This window comes from Physcomitrium patens, chromosome 11, assembly GCF_059467195.1.
Source record: "Physcomitrium patens ecotype Gransden chromosome 11, ASM5946719v1, whole genome shotgun sequence".
Taxonomy (NCBI): Eukaryota; Viridiplantae; Streptophyta; class Bryopsida; order Funariales; family Funariaceae; genus Physcomitrium; species Physcomitrium patens.
In genome coordinates this window covers 7,465,882-7,491,560 of record NC_143420.1, presented here as the reverse complement: position 1 = coordinate 7,491,560, position 25,679 = coordinate 7,465,882, and the positions used below count along the sequence as shown (strand labels likewise).

Sequence of the window (25,679 nt, the reverse complement as noted above, 5' to 3'; positions counted from 1 at the left end):
CTGTGGTAGATATAATTTCTAGATTTAAGATCATTTAAGTTCAGATTTAATGACATAGAAACATGAATATGAAAATATGCAACTATTTGATAATAAAATATTACTGCTAACTCTAATAATTGCCAAGATTACAAGCAAAAATAAGTACAAGAAGACATAAGAGTATGTGAAGAAACCCAACAAAGAAAACAAGGTTCTTTGATTGTGATAAATTTGAGCATTGGAAGATTAAATATCTCAAATCCAATTGTACCAATGGCAATGGTCATAAGCACAGTGAATCTTGTGTAATAATGTATGATTAAATTTATCATTTTGCAAAAATACTTGTTGAATATTAAATTATATGTAAACTCACCTACTTATGTCTAATGACAAAATTGACCTATCAAAGTGAATTGCTTTAACAATAATCAAGACACAAAATGAGTAAACTTGGAAGCAAGAAATATAAGATATTGCTAATGTCACCATAGTTTTTGCTACTAATACCATAATCTTACCATCCACCACATGCTATCACAAATTTTGCTATTGCCTCTGCAATCCGTTATATGCATAATATATTTCTTTAGTTTTTTTTATAATTTTATTTTAAAAATTAATGTTTCTAATACACATATATATATATATATATATATATATTTATTTATTTATTTTAGTTATATAAAAATTAAATTTATTTTTAGTAAAAATTTATCAAAAAGTTAATAAAAAAAAAGTTATGGTAGTAATAACAAAAGCCGTGGTAGCATGTGGAAGATGGCAGATTATGGTGATTGTAACAAAAAATGTGGTGGCATTAGCAACACCCAAAGTATAGTGGACAAAGGTGAATTATTCAAAACCTTTAACTTCTATTCCTACCAAAACTTTTGATTATTTCAGAAATCAACTAGAGCTCTTAATCTTTTTAGCTACAATGTAATAATATTAATATAATGGAAAAACATGCATCAATGTTTCACAATAAATTAAAAAATAAGAATCAACATTATTATGTATTATTCTACTAAATGATTTTTGTTTTTCTTCTAATTCTTCTATTTTTCAGCTACATAACCTTGATTTTGCAATTTATAAGATGCATACAAATCAAATAAGATTTGCTATTATTTTGCAAAGAATACTGATTTCTTTCCCTTAAATATCTCAAATTTTATGTATTATTTGAAGAAATACTATGTAAAGCGATGCCTCGTGATTTATTTATTTATTTAGGTAGATTGTGGTTCATGTTTTTGACAAATTTTATAACATGATACAAATATTCTATATCAAATTGTCAAAATAGCATTGCTAGAATTACATTTATTTTTTGTTATATTTATTTTAAAAATATATGCATATGTAAAATAACATAATATTTTAGTATATAATTTCTTTCTAGTTGATAAAAATATAAAGATTTTTTGAAAACTTCAAAAATTACCAGAATAAATAAATAAAATGATCAAAAAATACAGTATTGAAGAATTTACAAACTGAATTTTTTTAATTAAATTAGTCAAATCTACGTTTTCTGTAACTTTCTCACATATATATTATTAGTCTTAATAATTGACTTTACATATCCAAAATATACTTATTCACACCAATTTTAATGGTACTTTCTAGCCATCTTGGAACAAAATATACTATTTTGATTTTTATTAAAACTAGTGACTAATTCATGAAATGTTTTATAGCCAATTTCAAAATAGTTGATCACAAAAATGGAAGGAACATAGTTTTCTTTTGCATAAATCAATAAAAAGAATATCACAAATATCAAAAATATTTTTGATATTTTTGCATCAAATGCCACATCACATTAGCCTTAGTTCTATCACAACCCATATGTTGAACATTATAGGGCATTTAGATTTTAATTTTTTAATTATATATAATTGTAAAAGAACAAGAATTAGTATACCAAGTACTTAACCCAAAGGCCAGCATGTCCGATTTGTTGCACATAGTCTAACAAGCGAGGGTTTTAATTTTTGGACACCATGTTTGAAAGGGAAACAAAGAGTTTTAAAAACATATGCTACACTCATTTACATTCTTAAAAGTTAGCTAAAGTTTTTTAAAAACTTGTTTAATCTTCTGCAACAGTTTTTTTAGTCTAAGTTATAATTATAGCACCCCTCATGTTAAAAGATAATAATAATTTGAAAATCTAAAGTAGTTGAAAACAAAATATTTTGATAAATTTTTGTTTTTACATTAAGTGTTATTTTAGTGAAAGACCTACAAAATATTATTGAGTCCTTTATATTAAGACAAACCATATTCCATTGTTTTACTCTCAAAAACAAAAACAGCACAATTGAATTCAGCCATTTAGACAATTCTTGGATAAACCTGAGTCACTACATATAGAGATTTGGTTAGAGTTATTTTTTAACTTTAATTTCAGTGACAATTGTTACATGGTAGACGCTCTAAACCTCAGAAGACATTATATACAAATTTTATTCAATTTAAGTGGATACATAATCTGAAATGAAAGATTTAAAAGAAATCAACAGGTTTTGGTGCAAAGAAATGCATTCAATTACGAGGAATTGACTTAAATGAGACTTCATGTGAGGTTAAAAAGTTTAGTTTAGTTTGGTTTAGTTTAAACCATGTTTGCCACAGGTGAAGCTCAACAAATATAAAGTTTAATTGTAGAATTGCCATTATTTACTTGAATGGCTTTCTCAACAACATAACCTACATGATACTTTTTACAAAATAAATAAAATAATGAATGATTTCACTAACAAACTTCAGCCAATATTTTTCATTATTAAAACAGTGATCTTTCTCCTTAAATAAGAATACGTTTTAGTCTTGTAGGAATATATATATATATATATATATATATGTGTGTGTGTGTGTGTGTTTTTAATTGAATTTTTTCAATTGTGAAGTTGATCACATTAGCACATTGCATGAAAATCAATTCTTCAAGATGTTCCTTAGTCCTGAAAGATACAATCATATTGTATATGCAGACATTGGATCGAGCAAACTAAAGACTCATCAAGTCAAATAAAACTATCATTTATAATCCATTGTGATGCAATGCAAAATATAATTATATTTTTATAGTGCAAAAATATTTATATCACCTACTTAGATTCAAAAAGTTAATAGGCAAAAAAAATATTTAAAATATTCATTTGAAAAATATGGAATGGAGTCATTTCAATGGAATGGTCACATAAGCACATGGAATGCTTGAGTCTCATCATGAAGCTTAAAATTCAGCCAAGAAATGGAACATAAATAAATAAGTAAATAAATAAATAAATAAAAATGTGAGTCTTGTTTAAAAATTAAAAAAAAAAAAAAAAAAGAAAAAGAGAGAGAGAGAAATAAATGTTAATGCTAAGTATTTATAAAATAAACTACAAAGTGGGCCTAAAGTTTTAGTGAATAAGAAAAACTTCACATATTAGATAGAGTGTAATGGAAGTAGGGTGTACATTCATAGCATGTCTGGTATTAATGATGTAAAATTTGGAAATATTTGATGATAGCATTGGTTTTAAGGGTTTTTTTTTTTTTTTTTTTTTTTTTTTTTTTTGCAAAGTACATATATAAATTTTACTCTTCCACTTTTTTTTTATGTGTCAAATTGGCAAATATGTTCTGTAGGCAACTATTGCCCATTGGAAAAAAAAAAATCAAAAAAATCAATGTGCAATAGGCATTTACAATTTTTTTGCTTAGAGCTTTATTTTTCTTTATTTTATTATCAAATTCTGTTTGCAGTTCTTAAACATGTGCTATTATTCAGTGACACATTGACCCCAACAAAAGAAACAATAATCCGCATTGATCAGACAAAGTCACTTAACTGAATAGTGTGGAAAGTGATACAAAATCTCTACGAATCTCAAGCAAAGGCTACTAACTCCTTCAGTTCCAGATAAAAAAACTATTTGCTACATTTCACTGTCACAGTAATGTACTTCCAATTGCAGAAGCTTGCCCTGGAAGTCTGTTGATAGTAATGTGATGTAACAACGTATCAATTCACATTAAAAATAAATAAAAAAATGTACACACACCAAAATCACTGATAGCACACTAGCTTGTAGGCGAGTAATCTTACATAAAATTCAGTTCGAACCATGCTGTCGGTGACTTTCCATCGCATTTTTCTTATCACATCGAAAACGCCGCATTGCTCAACATTCAGATGTCATGTTACTCATATTCTAATAAGCTACATTATAGCATTGTAATGACTTCGATACAGTTCAGTCACGATTCTGGGAGTTTCCTTTCCTCGTTTCCGGAAAGAAAGCTAACAGGGGAAAACTAAACTAAGGTCAATTTAGTGGAAAAAGGCTCCAGATGTCCATTTTCAATCACCGGTCAGATAACAATACGTTGTATGCAAGAAGTGAGAAATACTACGTATTATATAATATGCTCGCAACCATCGCATGATCTTGTCTCAAGGTATCGTTCAAAGAAGAACAAACTCTCACAAGCAGAAACAAATTTTCTGAATTAAACTGACCGGAATGAAAGCCACATCTCTTCAAAAGAAGCCGGTGATTTAGTGGCTTGAGCATATCTGACTGCAACTGAATTTCAAACTCGCAGATTTGTAGAATGTGAGGAAACCGGAAGATGGGATGAAAAATCGAGGACACAGTCCAACCACGTAAAAGAATTGATAATAAGGAATATGGAACGAAATGAGAACATGAGGGAGAAAGGTGGTGCCCTCCCGCCGGGGTTGTGACTCCTTCCGAACTCGCTAATAAAATTTATGTAAAACAACCAACATTCCGGACACTAAGTAGTATACCCTACCACTGAATCATGTCTCAAGGCTGATGAAGTGGCCGGTGATCGGCTTCTTCGACTGCACTCCGTGGACGCAATCAACAACACTAGCACAGACAATGTGACGACCCATCGACGGATGCCAGCAACAATCGAGTCGGGCTTACAACAACAGTCCGTAGAAGACCACAGCTGCGGCAGATCCCACCACCACCGATGAGGCAGCCACCATCGCCGGTGCTGCGCTAGTGCCTGCAGCTTGAGGACCTGGAGCTTGAGCTGCATCGGCTGCGGGAGAAGATCCCGGACCATTGGGGGCCAAGGAAGGCGTAGGACTTTCAGAGGTAGGGCTGATTGGAGCCATGGTTGGTGTAGTTGCAGGAGTGGTGCTTGGTGCTGTAGGCGCCGCGACGGGTGTGGAGGTTGGTGCCGGAGTAGAGGATGTCGGTGCTGAAGCAGGTGCAGCTGATGGGGTGGTGGATGTCGGTGCCTCGACGGGTGCGGAGGATGGCGTCGACGCAGCAGGTGGCATTTGTGGTGCCGCAGGGGTCGTCGAAGGGCTCATGGTTGGAGGTACACCCCCAACCACAGGTGGAGAAACTGGGACCGATGGAGGAGTGGCGCCCATGGGTGGAGAAGCAACAGTTGGTGGAGTAGCGCCCATCGGTGGAGAGGCAGGGACGGTTGTCGGTGGAGTTGCGGCCATCGGAGGAGGAGCAGAATCTGTGCACTTGGAAGCATCGATGGGGAGATTGCAAGCGCTGGGCAATGCGTATGCTTTAGTAGCATTCACTGAAGGATTGGAGCCGACTTGTGCGAAGGCCAGGCACAGACAATCTGGGCTGTTCCTATTCAAGGTGTCGACTCCTCCACAGCAAGCTGGGCTCGGTGTGGACTCCGTTCCAGTCACTGATACATATGCGAGGCACGGCGTCAAGGATGCCAATGCTGCCGAACAATCTGCAGAGGGAGCCTGCGCGGTCGCTCCTGCGACTAGGAGCGTCGCAAATAGAATTGCAATGCACAATCGCTGATCCATGGTTTTCAACCTTGCTGCTAAGATGACTAGCTCGGAGACTGCCTCAACCAAACTGCAACGCGCACACACTCACACACGCACGCACACTCACTCCGAGACGACTTGAACCGAGAGCCCAGTAGAGTATACCGAGACTGCAGATTCAAGTGTGCTGGGTTCCTGGAGTTCGGTCGAATTCATACTCCACATGTCGCAACGAAGCCGATCTGGTGATCCGATTATGTCGGTCCGGCGACGAATTGGAGCGGATTGTCCAGAGTGGAAGATCGAGCGAAGGCCATGAACCCCTCAAGTTTGGACTGTTCGATAGATAGAAAAAAAAAAAAAAAAAAAAAAAAAAAAATGTGGGATGACATTCGCAGTGTGTGTATATATTTGAATGCTGCACTGTCGGTGTCGCTCACTGTCCATGCCTGGCACGAAAATTGTGGGGTGAATCGGACTTTGCGTCTGAGAAAAGGAAAATGGGTCTCTCACTGCAAGTGGTCCGAATTACGCCTTCTGAATTGGGTTTGCTATTCTGTTAACTGGATTGTTCTGATTGTTGGATTGCACAGACTCTACGTGCCCTAAAACTGGGACCTTTGAAACAGTTGCCTTTGCACATGGGGGCAGGGATTGAAAGCAAAATCCTGTCAGGGACCCCGTTGCTCTGCTCTTTAATTGCCTTTTTTTTATTATTTTTTTATTTTTATTTTTACTGATTTTTTGGGGGATGTGGTCCTTAATGGCCTTAAATTACCTTATGGATTGCAGGTTGTATCCACGTTTGCAAAATAGCGCCACGGAGATCGGTAGTTCTAACTCTGGTTGTGAAATCTCAAACCAAAGCTGTTAGATTCTTTCACAAGGTTTGTCTTAATTGTGGAAAAAAAAACAAAACAAAACAAAACAATTAGAGGAGAATGAGACAAGATGAAGTGGTAGAATTTTTACCTTTTTTTTCTTTATGCGATCCAAATATCAATTGTGCTGAAATTAAGTATGTAGAAGTGAACCAAATATTATATGGATAAGACAAAGAAATAAGAAAAAAAGGAGAAAAAAACTGAAATTAAATAGATAGTAAATGAGGTTAAACCTGAAACCAACCTAGAATCAAGATCCACCCCTTTAGAGGATGTATATTAAATATTGGTCTCTTGGACATAGCAAGGGATTATTTTAAAAATGACGTTTTTCTATGGACATCATATAGAACATTCATTTTATCAGTAATAAATAAAAACATTAATTGTTCTATCATTCTTATCATTTTTTTTTTGTTTTTTTGTTTCTCGTTTCATTTTTATTTTTATTTTTCTGTGACTAAATTAGAGGGCTATTCTTATAGGAGTGCGGTTAATGTGTGGACAATGCTTGAAAAAACACAAGAAAAATATTCTTTTAGAAACAGACATTATGAATAGCTATTAAGTTTGAGAACTCAAATTAATTACCTCTAATAGAATTAAAGAATTTTATAGAATTGAACAACTAAAAATGGATGATTCATCAAAAAAATCAACAATGCTTGGTGCAAGATACATATCCATCTTTATCATTTCTATAAATTTGTGATTTTTTATACAGTAACAAGAAGATTTTGGATTTTAAAAAACATTTTATTATATTTATTTATTTAAAAAAAATTAAATTTATTATATTAAATTATATAGGTATACATGTATATATATACATATACATTTTTCTTATAATAAAATAGGATTTGATTAAATTTATTTAACTAAACTAAATATACAAAAGAAGATCAAATAAAAAAAATGTTTGGTTGATGTTAATTGAAGCAGGTTCTTCCAACATGGTAGTATATTTATTTTTATAATATTTGACAATATTGTTTCAATCGAAGTTTTAGTTTTTAATTTTTAGTTTTTGTTAGATTTTGGTTCTTTTTCAACTTGTTCATGTTACAATGCTTATAAGAAACTTTGATATATAATTTTAAATTTTAAACGATCAGCATGTTAAAAATCAAAAAAATCAAAAATAAAAAAAATAATCACAGTGGATCCTTTTAAATATTACATAAAATTATTATAAACCAAATAATTATAAAAGAAAAAAACCATAAAAGACAATAAATACTATATATATATATATATATATATATATATCCTTATAAATGGATCTTTGTAGATAAATATATATATATATATATATATATATATATATAGCATCCACCTACTCAATAAATTTTCTATGGTAAAATAAAAAGAGATGCTCTTTCAAAACATTATCAAAAAGCTTGTTGCAACTATTAAAAACAATGAGACTTCTTGTTGTGGTGGTGTCAAAGACAAAGACTCGATGAGGAAAAATATACACCAAAAGGCTATCTCGATATAATAAGTCAAAATATAAACAAGTAGGTATATTAAAAGGAAACTGGAATGGCTATTGCCACAAGACAAGAAACTAAAGACTCTTGAACTTGGACTAGAAGCAAGAAAGGAGTTGACAAGAGTGAAGAAGCCTTCACTCTTGTCTCTATATATACTATCTAACTAGGGGCTACGTGGCGACGTTCTATAGGACCTCCAATATGTGTTGACTTTGTAGGACACATGCCTTGACTTACAAGGCAAGTTTTTCTACGTGTGGGCCACATAGTTAGCTTGATCTTCAAGCTAACAACATGTGTGGCACATGGCCAACTTGTTGACCACGTTTCTAATCCAAAAAGTCAATTAAAGACACCTATGAAGTCAAAGCAGCGTCTAGGAAGTTTCTAGAAAGCTTCTATATTAAATATTATACAATTAACTTACTTTTATCTACTTTTACTTACTTCTACCTATTTCTATATGTAATTATTAGCTTACATGATTATGGCCGTGACATTATCCCCCCTTTTAGAGACGAGTTCCACGAGGAGCGGTCATCATATGTTGAGGAAATCTATGATGCGACGAATTGTATTCGCCACATACTCTGATCTCTGTTCTCTTCGAAGATGATTGATAGGGCCTCTCAACCATCGGTAGTGTCCCATACCAGAGCGGGAAGACCACCCAGTTATTTGATCATTATTGAGGCCTTCATAACTTCCTTCGAATAGAATATTCGGAACACCATTAGGAGTTGTTCCTACCTCTAGCAAAGTCACCAAACATCGGGAGTCCCTTCCCAAATCGTGATACCAAACGCGTTGTATCTCACCATCTGTTCGAGGAAGAACATGTCGTTCTTGAAGATCTTCATCTCGATTGCGTCGTCTTGAAGGTTGTGACAATCGTAATGTCTCGTCCGGCAAGTCAGCAAACGAAGGTTCTTGAGTTGAATCTGCTAATTGTTGGCTCTCCATCTAATTAGCGTCACAAATGCAAAGAAGTTACAAACAAGGATAGGAAATTGAATGTTGTCTTGCCTCAATCTTGTCTCTTTTATAAGAGAGATTTTCATCTTGGTTTTGATGGATGTCGTTGATGAAAAACTTTGACTTTAGTTGATGCATTTGCTAGATTCCTGGATGGCTCCCATGTGCGTTCACTAATATCATATCCGCGCCAATGAACAAGATATTCCAGCTTATTTCGGCGCCGCCTTGAGTCTAATATCTCTTCCACCTCAAATTCTTCATTATTATCTACTTCTATAGGAGGCGGTGGCATTTGTCTTCTTCCTTGTATATCCACTGTCTTATATGGTTCAAGAAGAGATACGTGGAATACAGGATGGATCTTCATTGACTCCGGTAGATGTAACCGATATGCAACTGGGTTGATCTGTTCAGAAACAGAAAAGGGGCCAAGCCTACGATAGTCCAACTTGTCACAAGGTCGAGTAGTCTTGATATTGCGACGAAGTAGCCATACCTTATCACCGACGTTGATCTGTGGTTGCTCCTTACGATATAGATCTGCGTTTATCTTTTGTCGTTCTTGAGCTTCCTTCAATTGTGTCTTCATTATTGCATGTAACTCTGACAACCGATTTGCCATATCTTCTACTGCAGGATTATCAACTTTTGAAAAATCAAAAGTATCAAGTCGTGGATGATAGCCATAATTGGCAAAGAAAGGTGTTTGTTGCGTGGAAGAATGTACCGTATTATTATAAGCAAACTCTGCCAATGGCAGAAGGGTTGTCCAATCATCTTGTTGGTAGTTGATAGTACACCTTAAATATTGCTCCAAGACTTGGTTTACGCGCTCTGTTTGTCCATCAGTTTGAGGATGAAAAGCCGAAGATAGTTTTATGTCCACTTTTAAAATCTTGAAAAGGGTCCTCCAAAATCTTGACACAAATTGAGTTCCCCTATCCGATATGATATCTTTAGGTAATCCATGATAGCGATAGATATTATCAATGAAAAGCTTAGCTGTTTCTTCACCTGTGATAGATTTTGTACATGGCACAAAATGTGCCATCTTGGTGAAACGATCTACTATCACAAATATAGAATCATAAGATCTTGAGCTTGGAAGATCTGTGATGAAATCCATAGAAACAGAAGACCATGGTTGTTCTGGTATAGGTAATGGCTGAAGAAGTCCGTAAGGTCGATGACGAGGAATTTTTGATCTTGAACAAATATCACATGATTGTACAAAGTCTTTGACTGACTTCCACATTTGTGGCCACCAAAAATCTCTTGATATGAGTTCCAAAGTCTTATTATATCCAAAGTGCCCTGCTGTTGGAAAGTCATGACGTGCTTGAAGAACACGTAAACGTGCTTCTCCTTCTGGAACATATAGGCGTCCTTCAAAATATAATAGATTATTCTTGAACTCAAACTTAGAAGGATCATGAGATTTGGAAGAATTATTCTCGATATCATAAACAAGAGGGTCTGAGGACATACTGGACTGGATTTGCTTGAGAAAAGTTGAATCAACAGTCAATGTTGATTTCATTGCTCGGAGATGAAATTGCTCCGGTTTCAAGAGGACCGTTCTTTGTTGCTCAAAAGCTACATTTCCTTCTTTTGGTGCAAAATAAGAACGTCTAGATAGGGCATCGGATAAACCTTGTTGTTTTCCTGGCCGATAAGTGATAATGAACTCGAATCTTGACAAAGACATACTCCAACGAGCTTGACGACGATTCAACACGCGTGCTGACATGAAATACTCAAGGTTCTTGTGATCTGTATACACAGTGACTGGACTAGAAGCGCCTTCTAGATAATGACGCCATTCTTGAAAAGAATCCACGATCGCAAGAAGTTCTTTATCGTGGATCTCATAATTGATCTCGGCTGCTGAGAATTTTCTTGAATGAAAAGCTATCGGATGGAGTTTGTCATCTGTTCCCATTTGTGATAAAACTGCACCCAAGGCAAAATCTGATGCATCTGTTTCCATAAAAAATGCCTTGGAAAAGTCAACACGATATAAGACTGGTGCAGAGACAAACGATGTCTTCAAGGTTTCAAATGCTGCTTCCGCTTCTTGATTCCATTGAAATTTATCTTTACTAGTCAAGCGTGTAAGTGGAGCTGCAACTCGTGAGAAATCTTTGATGAAGATCCGATAGTAATTGGCAAATCCCAAGAAACATTGAACATCTCTTACTGTCCTTGGAATCTTCCAATCCACGATTGTTTGGACTTTCTTAGAATCCATCATGAGACCATCATTTGAAATGATGTATCCTAAAAAGTCAACTTGAGTAGTGTGAAATACACACTTTTCCATCTTGGCGTACAATCCTGCATCTCTAAGTTTTTGTAATACTTGACGAACATGTATTTCATGTTCTTCGACGTTCTTGGAATAGATCAGGATATCGTCTAGATAGCAGACGACAAAATTATCTAAGAATTCACGAAATACATCATTCATGAGATGTTGAAAAGCAGTTGGTGCATTCGTGAGTCCAAAGGGCATGACATTATATTCGAAATGTCCATACCTGGTTCGAAACGCAGTCTTGCATTCATCTCCTTCTTTGATCCGTACTAGATTATATGCTCCTCTTAGATCTATTTTTGTATAGATCTTAGCTTGATTCAACTGGTCAAGGAGTCCTGATATCAAAGATAATGGATACCTGTTCTTGATTGTGATCTTTTTGAATCCTCGATAATCAACACACATTCGTAAAGATCCATCTTTTTTCTTTACGAATAGAATTGGAGCTCCTGCTGGAGATTTTGAATGGCGTATGAAATTCTTCGCTAAATTCTCGTCAATATATGTCTTGAGTTCAGCCATCTCATCTTGCGATAAACTGTAAATTGGTCCAAATGGTGGCTGAGTTCCTTCCTTGAGGTCGATTGAACAATCATATGGACGATGCTCAGGAAGAATATCTGCATTCTTTTTCTCAAAAACGTCTTGATACTCCTGATATTGACTTGGAATGCCACTTGAAGTCTTTACGTTTACAGAAATAGGTGCAGCATAAATAGCAAAAGTTGATCCTTCTTTTGCTGCGTATATAAATGCTTTTGCACCTATCAGTATGGGTTTTACTGTACTAGACTTATAATTTTTTACTTGGTTCGTAGAACTATTAATAACGCTTTTGGAAAAGTCAAGTTTACGCGAATTCCAATCTATTCGAGGATTATATTTTTCTAGCCAGGATAAACCTAAAATAACTGGATTGGACGGGGATTTAATTATGTTAAAAGCTATGTAGCTATCATGACCGTCTATTGTTACTTTTATAGGATGAGTTTCATGAGTGACATCTCCAGAAGACAAGGGACGACCATCTATGACTTCTACATGTACTGGTTTAGGTTTCTGTACATAGGGTATTTTACGACTTTTAACAAATTGTTCATCTAAAAAACATGCTGAGGCTCCCGAATCTAATAAAGCAGAGGCTTTGTAATTCTTAGGTCCTAAATATAAGTCTATTATAAAACAAGGAGAGGGTTCTGAGGAGAGGATAGGACCTTCATTAGGAATTGTACAAGGTTCCAGCTGCACGGTCCCTATTGTAGCTGGACGAATCCGTTTTCTGACATATTGTCTTCTTTGACCGTCGTACCCCTCATTTTATAGTTGCGTCGTTTCTTTGGACAATGTTGAGCAGTGTGCTTAGGTTCTCCGCAATATAAACATAATCCTTCTTGACGACGACGAATCTTTTCTTGCTCAGTTAGAGGTTTAAAACGTACCGCGTCAATTTGCATGTCTTCTACTTCCGAATGTACGTTTGGCAAAGATGTTGATGTTGCCATTGAGTAATAACGTTGAGGTTCCCGTGAATGATTCTCAGATCGAAATTCAAAAAGTCGATTATCACATTTTACCGCAAAATCGATTGCTTGACTCAAAGTTTGAGGATCAGGTAAGTTGAGCATCAATTTCTTTACTTCGTATTGCAATCCATAAAGAAATTGACTGATGAGTGCAGCATGATCCCACTTGATGTCAATTGCAAGTTGTCGAAATTGTGAAGCATATACTGTTACTGAGCGATTTCCTTGTCGCAGAATTCGGATCTTATTTGTTGCAACACGAGTTGCATCGTGTTCACCATACATAGATCGAAACTCCACCAAAAAAGCTTCCAAATTGTCCAATATTGGATTTCGTTGTTCAAGAAAAGACGAAAACCACGATAATGCTGAACCAGAAAGTAGAGTGCCAATAAACCTGACTTGTGATCCTGGAGTTGGATAGCTTTGTGGTTGAAGTTCAATTGCCAATTGTACTTGATTGATGAACCCTCGAAACTTTGATCTCGTACCATCAAATTTCTCAGGTAAGGCAATTCTTGGTTCTCTAGTGCTTATAGGGTGTTGTACAATTGGAGAAGGAACGTGATTTGTTGTAGATGTTGAAGCAGCTCCGATCATCTCTATATCTCCACTTTCTGTTATTCTTGTTCTTTCCTGTGTTGGTGAATTGAGTTGATGCATCGCAAGCATTAACTCCCTCATTTGCTCTTGCATTTGTGCCATTGCACTCTTCATTTCAACAAGCTCTGCCATAATGACACTAAGAAGAAAAATTTGTTTGATATTGCTCAAGACAAAAGAAAAGAAAGACTTGATAACAAAGAAGATACTAAGAACAATATCAGTTTAGAAGTGGGTAATCCGCAAACTTCTAATACGCTTATGTCTTGTCAAGAGAAAGGGGTAATCCACTCTTACTCAAGAAAAATCAAAGCTCTGATATTGTAAGTGTACTCTTGTCAATCTGTCAAGGACAAAGACTCGATGAGGAAAAATATACACCAAAAGGCTATCTCGATATAATAAGTCAAAATATAAACAAGTAGGTATATTAAAAGGAAACTGGAATGGCTATTGCCACAAGACAAGAAACTAAAGACTCTTGAACTTGGACTAGAAGCAAGAAAGGAGTTGACAAGAGTGAAGAAGCCTTCACTCTTGTCTCTATATATACTATCTAACTAGGGGCTACGTGGCGACGTTCTATAGGACCTCCAATATGTGTTGACTTTGTAGGACACATGCCTTGACTTACAAGGCAAGTTTTTCTACGTGTGGGCCACATAGTTAGCTTGATCTTCAAGCTAACAACATGTGTGGCACATGGCCAACTTGTTGACCACGTTTCTAATCCAAAAAGTCAATTAAAGACACCTATGAAGTCAAAGCAGCGTCTAGGAAGTTTCTAGAAAGCTTCTATATTAAATATTATACAATTAACTTACTTTTATCTACTTTTACTTACTTCTACCTATTTCTATATGTAATTATTAGCTTACATGATTATGGCCGTGACAGGTGGGCTTTTTCCAAGTAAGTTACTTAATTCTTCTCTTATATCCTTTATACATTTTTCTTTAGAAATGCCAACACTCTGAATGTATAAAATTTACACTAGCATTGTACTTATGTTGATTTGTTATGATCTATATTTATGAATTTTGACAGAAAAGTCATAGAATGCAAGAAACTAATTTTTGTGTTCAAAATAATTATCAAATCTTAACATACCAAGATTTATGATCATCAAAACTATAGAATTATTAAAATTTAATATTTTTTTAGACTAATGATTTAGAATTTTGACATATTCTACTTTTAGTTTTACTTTAATATTCACTCATACATCTTTATACTCCTTCAAATCACCACACCACCATCCGATCTTTCTATGCTTCAAAAGCACTTAGAATCCTTCTTTATTAAGCTTAAACTTCTATAATCACATATATGTTTAAATTACTCAATTATAAAAATTTAAAATTACTATATTTATTAGTCACTTGTTGAAATTAGAATTTACAATTATATTTTAAAACTTATTATTCAAAAAAGCTTAATACAGTTTGTTTTTAAACGATTTTTATTGTAATAGATTATTATATTTTTTTCTTTTTTAATATTTTGGTTGTGACATTAGAATTAGTGATGGTAAAAAATTATAATTTCAAGTTATGATATAATACAAATATCATTTCTAGTTGACTATTACTTGTAAAATTTGTTTCTTTAGAATCTATAGCAAGAATAAATAAGAAATCATCAAAAAATTAAAAATTAAAATAAAACCAAATCAAAGTTTACTAAAAATCAAAAACAAAAAATAATACTTTCACATATATTTTATTTCATAAATGAAGAAGCAAAAATAATAGAATGCAATATTTTAAAAGTCACAATTTTTTAAATAAATTGCAATTCAAAGATACTAATTATTTTGGAGTTTTTTATTTTTAAAATCTAAATATAGGGGTTTTAAAGTGCAATAGAAAGTTAAAAATTAAATCATTCAGCTTTCTAAATAAAAAGTATTGTTTATGTATGATCAATTTTCAATTTCAAAACAAAATTAGCTTGTTGAAAAACAATTCTACACATCAATGACAATTATTTTTACATTACTATTTGAATAGTTTTTGTTTTCGTTTATTTATTTATTTTTTATTTATTTTTAATAAACAAGTTATATTTCTATGCCCCATTATTGTTTTGTGATACTATCCTATAAAGAAAAATAATATAAAAACATAATTTAAAGACCATTAAAAATATTTAAATTATTTGTTGAATAGATAAGTTACTACAATAAATCTAAATATCAACTATCATTAATAATCAATTTAGGAATTATACTTGCAGATAAGTAAATTAATCGTGAAGTGTTACAATTTGATATTGTGCTTGTTATTTAATGCTAAATATTATAAATATTTGAGTTATTTTTTTTGAATATTGTGATGCAGGTTTTGATGCAAAAAATTTGATTAACATTGTTTCATACATTTGTAATGCTTTAACTCATAATTATTATAAAATAAATTTAATTACAGATTTAAGATAAAATATTTGTGTGTTCATATATATATATATATATATATATACATAGATATATAATTAAAAATTAATAAATATCATAATTTCTTTTAATGAAATGAGATTGTAAAAAAAATCTACAATAACTTAATTTATTTTAACTTTTTAAATATTTTATACTTAATTTTTAAAAATTAATCTAAATCCTTAAGTAATGATATTTTATTTTCATATTTTTGATTAAATATTTTTATTTTTTCATGTCTTTATTTTAATTTTTTTTTGTAATATTCTTATCATCACAATTATCAATAAAAACAAAGGCCCCATAAACCCAACTTCTGAAACGAACGATTTTCCTAACATCAATAACCTTTCGAAGTCCATACCGACGTTTCGTCCATCCACAGACGATTTTTGAGCTGATCGCCCGCCCAACAAACCGAAACGGACTATATAAACCCACCTTGGCCAGGCACACTGTTGGATCGGCCAAGGAAATGCAACATCAATCAACGCGGGGGCGACAATCAGGAGCATCAGCACAGCAATCACGCAATAGCAAATGCGCTTCGACGACTTCGATCGGCACCCAGCTGCTCAAATTTTCGTGCGGCATTCAATTTGGTATTCTATCGCTGCGCCGCCAACTCATTCGAAGCCAGCGTTGCCGACTTCAGTTGGATCGCCTCTCTCGTGTTTGTCAGTTCTGCAAAGTGTTGAAATTCTTGTTGTGTGTGTGCGCGCGTGTGTGTGTTTAATTACGAGTGTTTAAGGTTTCAGCTTCTAGGATATTGCATTATGAATGTTCATGAATTGTAAGTGGGTTCACGGACATGTAGAATCTGGAATTGGGCTCCCACTTGGTTGTGTACGTGGCTCTTGAATTAGTGGACAGGGAGCTGTGTTTTGTGGGTTGTGCCCTGATTTCATTTTCATGGTGTTGGTTGTAGCATGTTGTGGCCAATTACCTGCTAGCGGTGGTCTTTTGTATATATATAGCTTTAGGGTCACATTTGAGATGAAGTTTTGGTGCGTAAGTTCACATTGGGCACATCTATGTAGCATCACAAAAATCACCACATATTACACTGATTTGCGACATTGCCACTATGGGTTGTATTTTTCACAGCTACTATCCGACACCTGTGGGAATGTGCTGTTCCATATCCGACCTCTGTCTGTTTGTTACGGTGAACACTCTGCGGCTGACTCACAACATACGTTCTCCTTGACTCAGTTCTTGTCAGTCGATCCTAATTCAGTTCCAACTTTATGTGTCTCGTCACTCCTGTTCTTTGTAACAGTTCTTCGTGGATGCAACGAGCATTGGTAGCTGGAGCTGTCAGGTATGTGCATAGCGGTGTAGTTTGGTGTAGGCGTATGTGATGAGGTAACTAACACATCCTGCAAAAAGCTAACGTTTCGATTTTCATGTAAAGTAGTTGAATCTGTGTGTATTTCAGGGTAAAAGAGCGATAGAAACTGCAATCTCCGACAACTGAACGAAATCATCTTGTCACTCCAGGTGGATGATCTTAACGCAGCAACTCGGTGCTTGAACGCCTTTGGACATGTTCCAGGAGCACTGGGCAGCACCTTGGAATATGGTGCATTCCGACTACAAGCTTGGTGGGTCATCAAACATGAAACCACATCGTATTTGGTGGTGAAAACTGTAGAATAAGAGTAGCAGTCTGCAGAAGCGGTAGATTGTGAGGAAAACACGCCTGGAGATTCTTATCAAGGAATTTTATTTCTGTTACAATAAGCAAGGAGCACAGAAATCTGCAGTAGTGACTACAACTGTAACATGCTTCTGTATCATTTGGAATATCGCTGAACACATTGCTTAACCATTATCTGTGCAGCTGCAGTTTTTTTTGTCTTGCACATCAGACCTGCTTCATCATCTTGGTGGATAACAAAACATGTTCCCAGGATTTCGCCAGGAGCACTGGTGGCCGTGACTGACAGAACGGTTGTCATGCCTGCAAAAACGAAGTATCTCTCAACAAAAAGCACTTGAAGAAACGATGGTTGGGATTGTTTTCTGATTCTGCTCAGGAAGAGGGACACATCAAGACGTGGTCAAGGTATACTTATCTGATAAACGCCAGTGTTGCATTCGACAGATTCAGTGCTGCAGTTTGTACTGCTCATTAGGGCTAAACGGGAGCTGCTGGTTCTGAATGGTGGCCGATAATTTACATGAGCTTTGAAGTTGTAGGGGACATTAAACTTTTAATAGACTTTTTTTCAGATTAATTGTAGCAGACATGATCACATGCAGGCAGTGTGAGAGCCCTTCCACCCTGTAGAAAATGCATTGGGATTTCTCTTCACATCTCTTCATTCTCATCTATTAACTAACTTGAGGGTGTCAGGTCAGGGGCAATTCTGGGATTCGTTACGTGAGTGTGAAACATGTGTTGAGGTACTTCAAAAAGTATGGATTCTACCTTTGCCTGTCCTCTCCATTTCGTAATAGTGTTGCAGGATTGAGCACAAGATTGCAATTGTTTGGATATGTGATTTTCTTTTTATCATCGTGACATATTAGTGGTAGCTTGATTAAACATCTCATGAATGTTGTTACATAGTTATTTGATAAATCACTTCTCAAGGGTTTATTAAATTAGGATTGTTGGGCAAAATATTGTTTCACTTAGTTAGTGTTATTATTAAAACACATAAAATCAAAATTTAAAATAATGAAAATTTACCTACAAAAATAATAAGTTCATAGCCAAGTCACTATAATACACATTACAATCATTGTGCAAAAAGACTTAAGAATATCAAAGTTCAAATTTAATAATTAAAAAAGTTAAATTGGTCTTTTTGAGAATCATATAGAAAAGAGTAATTGAAATGAGATTTTATAAAAGGCTCATGCTATAAGCACACCTCAAATTGCTATATGCACATCTATTATGTCTATAAACACATTGGAGATTCCTAATTGGCTAATCCATATCTCTTCTTCTTTGTCCCAGCCATGGAATAAGAGAAGAAAGGATTGAAATCTGCTAGGAAGAAGGAAAGAAAAGTCTAGGATCTATCCATAGACAAGAGAAGAACATGGAGATTGGGACCCCTCTTGAGACAAAGGAGATGGAAGAGGTTAGGGACCTTCGTGGGGAGAAGGAATAAGAGATTTGGATTAGCCAATGAGAAGCCTTGAATGTGTGTAGACATAATAGGTATGTGCATAGCAATTTAAAGTGTGTTTCTAGTTTGAACCTTTGTGAAATTATATGAATGATAAAAACATAATTCAATTTAGAAATGTTAAGAAAGATTTTAGGATTTTGTGGTATATATATATATATATATATATATGTTTAAATTTATACACTTAATCTTAAATGGAAATAGTAATAAACTTGGATTTTTAATGGATTTTAATAAATTTAGTAAATCTTCTAGTATACACACAAATTTTAATAAATATACTAGAATCTTGATTATATGCATTAAAATTTATTTTATTATATTATATCTTCTATATATAGAATTAATTTAAAATATCTAATATTAATTTAAAATATCTAATATTAATTTAAAATAGCAAAAAAAGATTTTTTTTAAAACAGTCTTATATTTAAAATATTTTTTTTGTAAAATTTTATATTAAATATATATTAACCAAGAATGTAAAGTTTTAAGATGCATAATTACTTAATTTTTATTAATAAACGAGGTTAAATTTTAATGGTATAATCTTCTTTTATTGATAATCTTTACTAATTTATCTTTATTTTATTATATAAAATAAATTATTCCAAATTTTTTTTAAATTTTAAAGTAAAAAAATGAAATATTAATATTTGATTTTTAAAATTTATATAATTGTGTTCCAAATCTATAATATACATCAATAATACTAATTTTTTTATGATTAGATTTATTAATTTTTAAATCTACTAATAAAAAAATAAAAAAACATAATAGATATAATACGATGCAAAATAATATTTGGATTAGAATATATATTCAATTCCATGCTTCTGTTCTTTTACGTCTTCATAATCTTGTTTAACCTCAAGTTCAAAAATTCATTGTAACAACCAAAAAAATCCTATCTACTTCCAATTTTAATTCTTGTTATAACTTGCTATCAATGTCTTCATTTAAAAACAATCTTATGACGAAATATTTTTAAATATTTAATAAATTAAGATTCAAACCAAAAAAAAACATTATGTTTTTTTTAAAATCACCACAAAACCAATGTCCCCAATATTATTTTATTTTTAAATGCTTTTAATTTATACATCAAAAATAGTTTTATTCTTGAATGATTTTTAGCATTCTGTTTTTGTTTATTTTTTGCATTCTGTTTTTGTTTATTTTTTGCAATGTTTTTGTAAGTATACTCACTACCATGTCTCTTATTCTACAACATGTTTTACAAATTAGTTCAACCTCACATGTTTTATCACAAAAGAAGTAGTTTTGTATTATTATGTACTTAAATAAAAAAATCGTGCATAAATTTTTTTACCATAATAAACCTTTGTTTGTCATTTTTAAAACCTTATTATTATACATCACTTATTATGTTACTTGTAAGTGGCTTATATTTTAATTAGAATGTGTATATATCTTATAGATATTTGATGAAATATATATTTTTTAAAGAATATTTTTTTAATAGGAAATAATCTTGAAATCATACTAGAAATCAAAGGAACATTATTTAATTATAAATTTTAATTTAATCTAATTTCTTCTATCAATGAATGTGTGTGTGTGTATATATATATATATATATATATATATATGTATATATATCATATTAATAAAAAAATTATTTCATTTTCCTCACTAAAACTCTTTGTGGATTAAATAACTTTTTATATATTCAACATATTCTTATCTAGAGTCAAACATATTTCGGCTTCTGAAGAAATAATTCATTTTTTATATATTGCTTGTCATAATTCTTTTAAAGACCAAAGTGTGTAATGAGTATTATTATAATCACTATTTGTATTATTTATGTGCTTCTTTTATCTTGTTAGTTTTTAAAATTTTCACTAATAAATTTAACAAATAATTCAAGTAAATATAAATATATCTTTAAATTACAAAATTATTATAGTTAATTTTTAAGATATATATATATATATATATATATATGTATATATATATATGTATATATAGTAATAGTTATTTATTTGTTTATTTAAATTTTCAAGAATTCCTTATTATTTGTCCGTATACATAAACTTTGCTGTTATATATTCTATTATAGGATATTTTACGGACATATGTATGTATATATATATATATATATATCATTACTTGAATCAGTCTTATATGAGGTATTTAAAAAATCAAAATTTAGTTATTATTACATTTTTCTGTTTTCTGGTTACGTCAATTATTGTAAAATGGTGTACAAGTATAAAAAATTTAGATGGAATCCTGATCTTGAATATAATGTAGTGTATTTTATTTTAAGTTTTTAAAGTAAATTCTTTACAAGAGTGTAATTTTTTATTTTTTATATTTTTTTTTTGAGATTTTGTCTACTGAAGCAAATTTATATACTATGTTAATTCAATATTCTTGACTATTAATTAGAGTTTGGGCCAAGATTACAAATTCTTCTATATCAGTAGAACTTTAGATGCTCTACACAAATACATATTAATTGTAGATTTTTTTTAATTATTTCAAAACAACATATATTCTTAAATAAAATATAAACTAATTTTTATGCAAGATTGTTGTGCATGAAAGGCAATTGATAATTGTAAAATGTTTTGAAGTATCTATTATTACTTTGCCTATTCTATAATTCTCAGAAATATTTATTTATTATTAATAAAATGATTGACTAGTCGAATATCAACTTATGTTCAAGAATTATTTTAAAATTTGTACATTCTTACACATAATTCTTTTTCAAATATTTTTTTATGACTTCTGTTTTTATATTACTTTAAGTTGTATATTTACGTTTTTAACTCTGATTTTAAGTTGTTAAAATTAAAAGATTAAAAAAAAAATAACAAATAAAAAATAACAAACAAACAAACAAACAAACAAACAAACAGTGAGATGTATTCCAAAGAAAAGTCAATAATTAAAACAGAAAAACCAAAAATATTAAATTATTAAGTTTCATAGTATGTTTTTCAACAATATAAAAAAAAAACGTTTCTGAAATTTAGTTAAGAAGTATATATGATCACGATGCTAATTGAAGTATATAAATAAAACAAAATGCAAAACTTTTCATAAAAATTGCATAATGTATTTAAAGAATTTCTTTCTTTCTTTCTTTTCTTAGGGATGTTAGTTAAATATCTTAGTAATTAATCAAATCTTGGCCAATAAAATATTCTCTTTATTTTTACAAGATTTTTTTATTTTAAACTATCATAAATTCTTGGCCTATTTGTAGATTGATGTGTAAAATAATTTTGAGTACATTTAAAGTTATGATTATGTATAAGCTTCAAAATTTTTTTTGAGATCTTTCTCCAATCACACAAAATTTTAGATTAAAACTTTTGTAGAATATTTATTAGTATAATCATTATCATTGCAACAGGATTCACAAAAATTCATAAAAAATACATTCAAGATACTAAGTAAATTCTATTAACTAAATTATTTGTGTGCATGTAATGATTGTATTGTCATATTTTTTTTAAAAAAAATTGCAACTCATTTTTTTCAATTAAATACAATTTTTTCAGAATATAATAATTCGTGTTTGATTTGCGTTTAAAAATTGTGATCGTAATTATTAATAACAGTCGTTTATTTTAAAAGTGATTTGATTAGCTCATAAATTATAAATGAATTTTCAGTTAATAAACTGAAAAATATGCATTCTAAAAAATATTCAATACTTGTAAGTTTTGTATGACAGATTTTGGCGTTGTAAATTAATTACAAAGATTTAATAAATTAAACAAAATAATAACAAAAAAAACAAAAAAACAAAAACAAAAACAAAACAAAACAAAACAATAGGCGACGTGTTTTTAAAAAAGATGTTCTATGACATAATAATTTTTGATATCATCGCCCCAAAATCGAAACATCCAAAAAGAAAACGCTTTTACATTTGATTAGGCATCCTTTTTATTTTGGTATTTAGCATTGTGTTAGTGTGGGATGCACTACTAGGCTTGCACCCACACCATGACAAAGCCCCTACTAACCCTGACATCACCCTTACGTTGCAATTAACAACACTGCAAAGAAACAGTTTAAAAAGATCATGAAAAGATATCCGAGCTATTTCTGCAGACCACAGTTTCATTAATAATTTTACACAAAAAGGTTAGGAGGTGTCAAATGTTGGAGACTAATAGCTCACCCAAGTGGAACGACCCACATCCATAGTTTTACAACATCCAGTTATGTAGTAAAATCGCTGTTCAAATCAAAAGGTATACTTGCCTAGCAACTTAGCAACAGTTGTAGACATGATTGGAGGTTCAGAAAGAGTTCTACCTGGCAACGGAAATTAACCATAAGTCCTGCTCTTGTATCACGACTTTGAAACAAATATCTCCCATCCAATTTAATATTTCCACACTTCACTTCGTTTCCAACCACTTAAATGAAGCTCAATCATAGGAGGGTTGGCGACAAGCAGAGCAATACACAGGAACAAGCTTGGATCAGTTTCAACACCACTGTTACAGGAAAATATATTATGTGGTTAAAGCTTTGGTTTGATAGTAGGAAGAATTAAAAACTTACTGCGACATCACAGTCGTGAAAATAAGTCACAGGATCTACTGCAACACCCTTTCTTTTGAAGTATGCACATATAAAATCTCAAAGATGAGCAATCCAGTGTTCAGATAGAAACGGAAGCCAGCAGTAGAACTGTTCAAATCGCTGGAAGTGGAAGCAACGAGGTGCGTCCCGAGCACACAGTAGAAGAGATGTGTAGAGCTACTGCAGAGCTGATCCATTCATGTTTCCTGTGCGATAGTACATCATGCATGAAACTTGCGGCGCCTTTTAATCTTGTTCCGCCATTATCTTGTACACACCTTCAGCTTTTCTGAGTTTCTTTGTCAAGACCGCGTATCAGATGGTGGTTTGCACAAAATGTGTTCGTGTGAACTATTCTGTCCCCTTACAAAATAGTATACGAAATTGCATTAGCCTGGTAGGTGACTATCTTTTCGGGCATCAAGGCAGGATCATTCCTAATGACGTTGTCCAACTCAAGATATGTTGGACAGAGCCAAACAGGCCCTGCAAGTCTCCGCCCTGCGCTGTACAGTTAATTGGCCAAAAACTGAAAGAAATTGTGAAGGTAAATCGAAATGAATGCAAGCTATCCTGGTGAATCTCTAAAAGACATAGCATGTACTGAGAGTAAATGCATTTTTTGTGGCTAAGTGTAGTTCAGGTAATGGGAATAAAAAGGTGCCATTCTTTTCTATTGAACATAATAAATCTTCAAGGCCAAAATCATGTATCTACACCAGTTTCAGCGATCACTCTAAAATCTTAAACTAAGCTGAATGCCTCCAGAAAGTTCGAGAAGCAAACGAAGCATGAAGATAATCAGCTGATCGTCCTTGTTCCCAACCATAGTATGCATCACAACACAAAACTTGAAGATGAACGAAGAGAATTTCGTTTACAAATCCCCTGGTGACTTGAGTTTTAGTGCCGCAGGGAAACGAAAAATAAGTCCACATTTCTGCCATGTTACCCATGCTCAAGTTCAATAGAATTCAGATAACTAGGGTCCCTTCCCATTCGATAACCTCCCCCACTGTAGTTTGAGAAGATCTTGCAAGAATTGTCTCCGCATAAAAAATACAAAAACCTCTCTCGAGGTTCAAGGCGTTGGTACGTGTCGCCGATCCAGCAAAGTAAGTACGAAATTCGTCGATGTTCCAACCGCAATGAATTCTGCACTTTGATTCGCTTCGCGTGACAAAAAAGCTGCTTACCGAGCTCACTATTCAGATGTTTTCACAGCTCAATGCCGAATCCAACCCACTCCCCGAGACCATCCTCCTCCAAGGAAGGATTCCAAAAGACAAACAACTCCCAATTAAAAAAAACGCAGGTCGAGAAACACCAAATCAACCCACGTCGAGAGAGGGGCGGTGAAGCGCAGAACTTAGACAACCAGGTGTAATCAAATCGGGCGTCAAAAGAACACTCTTTTTACAGCAAAACGACACAACCCAATTCATGCAAGACCATGAGAAACCTATGAAGCACACGATCTGGAACAAGAAGAAAAAACTTGCATTGTGAGTGGACCCAGCTCCGCATCACCAGATCGCAATGGAACCCTAAATGCGCTGAACCTGCATGAGTCGATCTCCTTCACCCACAATTCGCACCCACAAATGTCCTAGATATTCGTGAATCGAAATAACAAAACACAAACAATTAGAATTTGAAATTCCTAATAACCAATATTTAGAATTAGCGTTTTGTTATTTCAAATTAGAAATTTCAAATTAGGAATTTCAAAGCACAAGCATATTTTATTTGATTACAATTTGTCATTCTAATTGGTTATTGCAAAATCTTTTGATTCTTAGGTTATTCTAACAAATTTTTAATTTAATTCAACAAATAATGTTATAAGCTTTAATCTTAACTTCTATTTATATATGAGATAGTAAAAAAAAAAAAAAAAAACTAGATACTAGTTTATAGAAT

General features: G+C 32.7%; 1 long non-coding RNA gene across 14 annotated transcripts; it reads left to right on the top strand.

The window, feature by feature from the left end:
• The first annotated feature begins 16,322 nt into the window (after positions 1–16,322).
• LOC149988135 (uncharacterized) lies at positions 16,323–19,331 on the top strand. Of its 14 annotated transcripts, none has more exons than XR_016505460.1 (4): positions 16,335–17,347; positions 17,465–17,630; positions 17,870–18,447; positions 18,998–19,328. It is a non-coding gene; the product is annotated as an uncharacterized LOC149988135 (long non-coding RNA). The 14 variants fall into 14 exon arrangements; XR_016505458.1 differs by having other exon boundaries at positions 16,340–17,630; positions 17,870–18,094; positions 18,386–18,435; positions 18,998–19,331; XR_016505449.1 differs by having other exon boundaries at positions 16,353–17,630; positions 17,870–18,094; positions 18,391–18,447; positions 18,998–19,331.
• Positions 19,332–25,679: the final 6,348 nt, after the last annotated feature.